The following is a 7,729-nucleotide window of genomic DNA, read 5'->3' on the forward strand; positions in this document are numbered from 1 at the left end:
TTTCCAGCTCTTGAATCTTCATGTTATATGTTCATTATAATTAAATCCACTACAATAACAACAACAAAAATCAGATAGTCTGGAGCTTTTCAGGACATTCATTTACCAATACCATTATAACAAAGCTCTTTGAGGGCAGAAGCCTTGTCCTATTAATATTTATATTCTCCACTAGATGTTTATATCTAGTATGATAGATCCTGGATAAATTTCTAACTGAAAATCTCCCTATAATAACAGATTTCCAAAATCCAGACAAGGCACATTAATTTCAAGCAATATTTGCTAGAGAAATGCTCTATTTTACCATAAAAGAATTAGAAGAGCCCCTTGAGCTACTTTTCTCCGTTATCATTATTGTAGTTGTCATTGGCATTATCATTATTATCATTACCATGGCAACTACCATTTATTAAGTGCTTACTCTATGCTAGTGATTGACATGCAACAACTCATTTTATCATCACAATACTATTATGAGAAAGATATTACCATTCCTATGCTACTTAAAGGACACTGGGGCTCGAAGAAGTTAAGAAACTAATCAGGCCGGGCTTGGTGGCTCACACTTGTAATCCTAGCACTTTGGGAGGGTGAGGCGGGCAGATCTCAAGGTCAGGAGTTCAAGACCAGCCTGACCAATATGGTGAAACCTCGTCTCTACTAAAAATACAAAAAATTAGCTGGGCGTGTTGGCACACGCCTGTAGTCTCAGCTACTCGGGAGGCTGAGGCAGGAGAATCGCTTGAACCTGAGAGGCGGAGGTTTCAGTGAGCCAAGATTACACCACTGCACTCCAGCCTGGGCAACAGAGTGAGACTCTATCTCAAAAAAAAAAAAAAAAAAAAAAAAGAGGAAACGAATCAAAGCACACAGTAAAATTGGTGGGACTTGAATTCAAAATCATGTTTGCATTTGACGTATTATTGGGTATATATTCAAATAAATAGAACTCATTCTACCATAAAGACACATGCACTTGCATGTTCGTTGCAGCACTATTCACAATAGCAAAGACAAGGAATCAATCCAAATGTCCATCCTAAGTAGACTGGATAAAGAAAATGTGGTACATATACACCAAGGAATAGTACACAGCCATAAAAAAGAATGAGATTATGTTCTTTGCAGTAACATGGATGGAAATGGAGGCCATTACCCTAAGCAAACTAATGCAGGATCAGAAAACCAAACACCACATGTTTTCACTTATAAGTAGGAGCTGAACATTGAGATAAAGAAGGGAGCAATAGATGCCAGGGCCTAAGTGAAGGTGGAGGGTAGGAGGAGGGTGAGGACTGAAAAACTACCAAAAGGGTACTATGCTTATTACTTGGGTGACAAAATAATATGTACACCAAACCTCTGCAACATGCAATTTATCTATAGAACCAACCTGTACATGTACCTCTGAAACTAAAAGTTTTAAACAATCATGTTTATTTGACTCCATTCAGCTTTTCAAAAATATCTATTGTGCACCTACTATATGCCAGACACTTTTTGGAAACCGGGTGCAAAATTCAAAAAGTACAAAAATGGCAGCATAAAGCCACTTCCCATCTCACTCTGCCCTGCCCCTCTCCACCACTATGTCTACACCACCAACCAGCTTCCCCCTTTTGAGCAACCAATGTTATCAGTTTCTGGTGAGGCCTGTAACTTCAGTCAGGGAGTTCTTTTTTGGGTCAAACCTTGGCGTGGGCAATCTCTCCTACCACTCTCACACCTCTCCGAATGACCTCAGACTTCTTCAATAAGCATTTTTTTTTTTTTTTTTCTGAGATGGAGTCTTGCTCTATCACCCAGGCTGGAGTGCAGTGGCATGATCTCGGCCCACCACAACCTTCGCCTCCTGGGTTCAAGCCATTCTCCTGCTCAGCCTCCCAAGTAGCTGGGATTACAGGTGCGTGCCACCATGCCCAGCTAATTTTTTTATTTTGAGTAGAGACGGGGTTCTACCATGTTGGTCAGGCTGGTCTTGAACTCCTGACCTCGTGAACCACCCACCTCGGCCTCCCAAAGTGCTGGGATTACAGGCATGAGCCACCATGCCTGGCCAGCGATAAGCCAATCTTAAATAATTCAGTGTTTCAGGCCCATTTCATGTCTGGGGGAAACGTGTCCTCAGGAAGCCAGCTTATGTTTGAACTGAGATGAAGTCCTTGTGGAATTGGAGGGTGAGTTCCTGTAGGTTAAATCACAATGTCTTTACCATGAAGCTTCTGTTTTTCTAGGAGGCGGCCATCCTCAGCTCTCATAGATCCCCACACTTACAAAGTCCACACTACTTCCCTTCCACCTCTGTCTGAACCGAGCTCTCTCTGACAGCCCTGCAGAACACAGGTCTTGCGACTTCAAAATGTCGCATCGCAACATTTTGTTGCCTTTTCCTTCTCTCAGAATAGAATCTTTACAGTGCTCCTTAAAGTGAAGGATGGTGGAATTTTGTGGCCATATGATCTGAGAGGACATTGTGAAAATTTTAAAATCAGGAACAGAATTTGTACTGGCTTTCAGGTTTTCCAATAGACTTTGAGTTCTCTGGCAGTAAGTCCCTCTTCCCCTACTTTCTCGGTGCTGATTAGAAGGGCACCTGGTTGGTGAAAATCATGCAAATTAAGAGGCACAGGATCAAGAGGAACAGGCTGCTCCTCTTGAATAGAGGTGTCCGTGGTCCAGACAGCATGGGTCCTGGTTTATCATTGAGATTAATAGTACTGGCCAGGTGTGGTGGCTCACACCTGTAATCCCAGCACTTTGGGAGGCTGAAGCTGGCGGATCACCTGAGGTCGGGAGTTCGAGACTAGCCTGACCAATATGGTGAAACCTCATCTCTACTAAAAATACAAAAACTAGCTGGGCTGTGGTGGCATGTGCCTGTAATCCCAGCTACTCAGGAGGCTGAGGCAGGAGAATCGCTTGAACCCAGGAGGCGGAGGTTGCAGTGAGTTGAGATCACACCACTGTACTCCAGCCTGGGCAACAGAGAGAGATACTGTCTCAAAAACCAAAAAATGGCTGGGCAAGGTGGCTTGCGCTTGTAATCCCAGCACTTTGGGAGGCTGAGGCTGGTGGACCATCTGAGGCCAGGAGTTGGAGACCAGCCTGGCCAATGTGGTGAAACCCCGTCTCTACTAAAAATACAAAAATTAGCCGGGCATGGTGGTGGGCGCCTGTAATCCCAGCTACTCTGAAGGCTGAGGCAGGAGAATCACTCGAACCCGGGAGGCGGAGGTTGCAGTGAGCTGAGATCACGCCACTGCACTCCAGCCTGGGTGACAGAGAGAGATTCTGTCTCAAAAAATAAAACAGGCTGGGCGCGGTGGCTCATGCCTGTAATCCCAGCACTTTGGGAGGCCGAGGCGGGCGGATTATGAGGTCAAGAGATCGAGACCATCCTGGCTAACACAATGAAACCCCGTGTCCACTAAAAATACAAAAAATTAGCCGGGCGTGGTGGTGGGCGCCTGTAGTCCCAGCTACTCGGGAGGCTGAGGCAGGAGAATGGCGTGAACCCGGGAGGTGGAGCTTGCAGTGAGCCGAGATTGCGCCACTGCACTCCAGCCTGGGGGACAGAGCAAGACTCCATCTCAAAAAAAAAAAAAACAAAAAACCTACACAGTTGTATTGAGATGTAATTCACATATCATAAAATTTACCATTTAAAGTTTTTTTTAGCCGGGTGTGGTGGCTCACATCTGTAATCCCAGCACTTTGGGAGGCCGAAGTGGGTGGATTACCTGAGGTTAGGAGTTCAAGACCAGCCTGGGCAAGATGGTGAAACCCCGTCTGTACTAAAAATACAAAAATTAGTTGGGCGTGGTAACACACGCCAGTAATCCCAGCTACTTGGGAGGCTGAGGCAGGAGAATCACTTGAATCTGGGAAGTAGAGGTTTCAGTGGGCCAAGATTGCACCACTGCACTCCAGCCTGGGTAACAGAGTGAACTCTGCCTTGTCTCAAAAAAAAAAAGTTTTTTTAAAGCTATTCACAAAGTTGCGTAACAACCACCACAATAACTGTTAGAACATTTTCATCACTCCAGAAAGAAACCCTGTACCCACCAGCAATCACCCTTCATTTATCCCCAAGTTCCCCAGCCTTGGCAACTACTATTCCACTTTTCATTTGTACAGATTTGCCTATTCTGGACATTTCATATACAGCAGGGGTGTCCAATCTTTTGGCTTCCCTGGGCCACACTGGAAGAACTGTCTTGGGCCATACTAAAATACACTAACGCTAACGATTGCTGGTGAGCTAAAAAAAAAAATCACAAAAAAATCTCATAATGTTTTAAGAAAGTTTACGAATCTGTGATGGACTACATTCAAAGCCATCCTGGGCCACATGCGACCCATGGCCGTGGGCTGGACAAGCTTGAAAGATACATACAATATGTGGGCTTTTGCGTCTGACTTCTTTTGAAGATAAATGTTTTCAAAGTTCATCCATGTATCAGATGTATCTTTTTATTACCAAATAATATTCCATTGTATGGATATACCACTTTTAACATACCCATTCATCATTTGAGGGACATTTGGGTTGTTTCCACTTTTTGGCTATTATAAATAATTCTGCTGTGAACATTTGTGAACAAGTTTTTGTGTGGACATATGTTTTCATTTTGTGGGAATATACCCAAGGGTAGAATCACTGGGTCATGTGGTAACTTTGTTTAAACTTTTCAGGCATTGCCAGACTGCTTTTCAAAGCTGCTGCTTCATTTTACATTGCGATTAGCAAAGCATGGGGGGTTCTAAATCTCCACATCCTCACCAACACTTGTGTTTTTAAAATTATTATAGCTATCCAAGTGGGTGTGAAGTGGTATCTCATTGTGGTTTTGATTTGCATTTCCCTGATGACTAATGATGTTGAACATCTTCTCATGTGCTTATTGGCTATTTGTATATCTTCTTTGGAAAAATATCTATTCAGACCTTTAGCTCATTTAACGAATTGGGTGCTCTTTTTATTATTGAATTCTTCATCACTTTTTAAATTGGGCAGTTACCTAAAGCTCTACCTAAAGCTCCATGATCAGTAAAATTCACCCACAAGACAGTGGTATGTGAGGCACCTTGTAGTATGTAAAATGTGGAAAAAGGCTGGGTGCGGTGGCTCATGTGGGTAATTCCAGCACTTTGGGAGACTGAGGCCACTGGATCACCCGAGGCCAGCTGTTCAAGACTAGTCTGGCCAACATGGCGAAACCTCGTCTCTACTAAAAATACAAAAATTAGCCAGGTGTGGTGTCAGGTACCTGTAATCCCAGCTACTTGGGAGGCTGAGGCAGGAGAATTGCTTGAACGAGGGAGGTGGAGGTTTCAGTGAGCCGAGATCGCGCCATTGCACTCCAGCCTGGGTGACAGAGCAAGACTCCATCTCAAAAAAAAAAAAAAAAAAAAATTTTGGAAAAAGAACATCACTGAAGCAATGTCATGATGCCTACTGCTTATGTATTTCAGGGCTCTGATTCCATTTATGATGTGGATGAGGCATTTCTATTTGATCAGGTTAGTATTTTGTAAGTTAGTAAGCCACTAAAGCACTAATTAGATTTTCTCAAATATTTAAAAAATACATGATTTGATATGAAATTTAATAAATGGTTTAGTCATCCCAACAGTTGAAGATAATAAAACTTAGTGTAAGTATAAATAGAACGAAGTTGTTATAATAAAATCCATTGATACTTTCAAGCTATAGCTAACTTGAATTTTTACCTCTACATACATTTATTAAAAGTAAGTTGCAAAAAGTTTACCTAAATTCCTTCTAGATAAATTACAAGTGAGAACTACCTTCTCTTCTTACAAATTTGGTCTTTTGCACAACAGCAATGGCTAAAATAAATGGGGCCAAATTTTTGGAGAAAGTCTTGTTTAATTCAGAATATAATTAAAATCTCATGGAGCTTTATTGGTTTTAGTATCCAGCAGAGAAAAAATATTGAAACTCCGAGAGATTTTGAATTAAATAGCTACAACAGTTTTGTTTTATTAGTTCTGACTGTGTGAAAAAAAATCATAAGGACAACTTTGGAAAAATCTAGTTCTTTTAGGGCCCCAAATGACTTTTAAAACAATAAAACAAACTATAAAATGTACACAAGTGATATTAAAAATTATGTAGTTCAATAAATGTGACATTCACAAATGTGGTTGTAATTTTTTTTTAACTTTAGCTAAGTGAACATGGATCTGACGATTGGATGTAGAAAAGGTAGTGTTATATAGCTTAACAGAATTAAGTGCTTCAGTTTGCCAGTGAGGATTATGTAGCTGAGTTGGAATGTTTTACCAATGCCTTTTAAGGTCTCCATCTACTTCCCAGGATCTGTGGCTAAATCAAAGAAAGAGAGGATGCTTCCTTTATTAGTGATTATTTAATAATTCTATGCTAGTGATTATTTCCCTAGCATGTTAATATATATTTTTAAAATATTTGTAGATTTAGATCTTTTGGCTGGTGGCTGAATCATGCACAGAATAAACCAGTACCATAAACTCATACTGTTTCTGAAGATGGGAATAAAGGCTGGCTAGTGATTTACTGTGAAAGCACTAAATGAACTGGAGTCATCATCTGTTACTCGAGGCGTAGAAGGGGCAGGAAAAAGGAGAACAATGAAAACAAAGGGGAAACATTTTGTGAGAAAAATAATTAGCACAGTTTTCTGCTTAGTTTACTGAGGTCCCAATCTTTCAAGACCCAAACATAACTTGTGAAGGTAGGTTTGAACTTCAGATAATAACTGTTCTTTCTTTGTCCCCAGAGCTTGTCTCTGTCCTTGGAACACAGAAGAGCACATTGAATTCATCAGGCTATGGGATGAGAATGATGACCGGTGGAGATGGCACAACACTGGAGCTGACCGACAGAGGGATCAGTGATTCCCAAATAACCCTTCACTGATAGTTTCCGGGGCAAGGCACTACCTGAAATTGTACGCAATCTTCACAAATCATTCAAAACATTTTGCCTTTAAAAAAATGGATGGTAGGCCGGGCACGGTGGCTCACGCCTGTAATCCCAGCACTTTGGGAGGCTGAGAGGGGCAGATCACAAGGTCAGGAGATCGAGACCATCCTGGCTAATATGGTGAAACCCCTCTCTACTAAAAATACAAAAAAATTAGCCGGGTGTGGTGGCAGGTGCCTGTAGTCCCAGCTACTCGGGAGGCTGAGGCAGGAGAATGGCGTGAACCCGGGAGGTGGAGCTTGCAATGAGCCGAGATCGTGCCACTGCACTCCAGCCTGGGCGACAGAGCAAGACTCCATCTCACAAAAAAAAAAAAAAAAAAAAAAAAGTAAAAAGGAATTTGAGATTAAGAAAAGAAACAGTGTTTTCATTTTTTCTCATTTTTATATTGAAAACTTTCAAATCTACAGGAATTATGGTAATTTAATTGCTATGTGTAATTATAAAAAAGCTAAAATTAGAGTACAACAAATACCTATATACTCTGAAATTATAGTACAACAAACACCTGTATACTCTTCGCCTAAATTCACCAATTAATAATTTTCGATAGAGGCATACCTCATTTTATTGTGTTTCACTTCATTGTGCTTTGCAGATATTGCAGTTTTTACAAATTGAAGGTTTGTGACGCCCCTGCATCAAGCAAGTCTATTGGCACCATTTTCCCAAGAACATGTGCCCACTTCATGTCTTTGTGTGACATTTGGGTAATTCTCATAATATTTATTGTTA

The sequence above is a fragment of the Pongo pygmaeus genome, chromosome 8 (assembly GCF_028885625.2).
Source record: "Pongo pygmaeus isolate AG05252 chromosome 8, NHGRI_mPonPyg2-v2.0_pri, whole genome shotgun sequence".
In the NCBI taxonomy this organism is placed as follows: domain Eukaryota; kingdom Metazoa; phylum Chordata; class Mammalia; order Primates; family Hominidae; genus Pongo; species Pongo pygmaeus.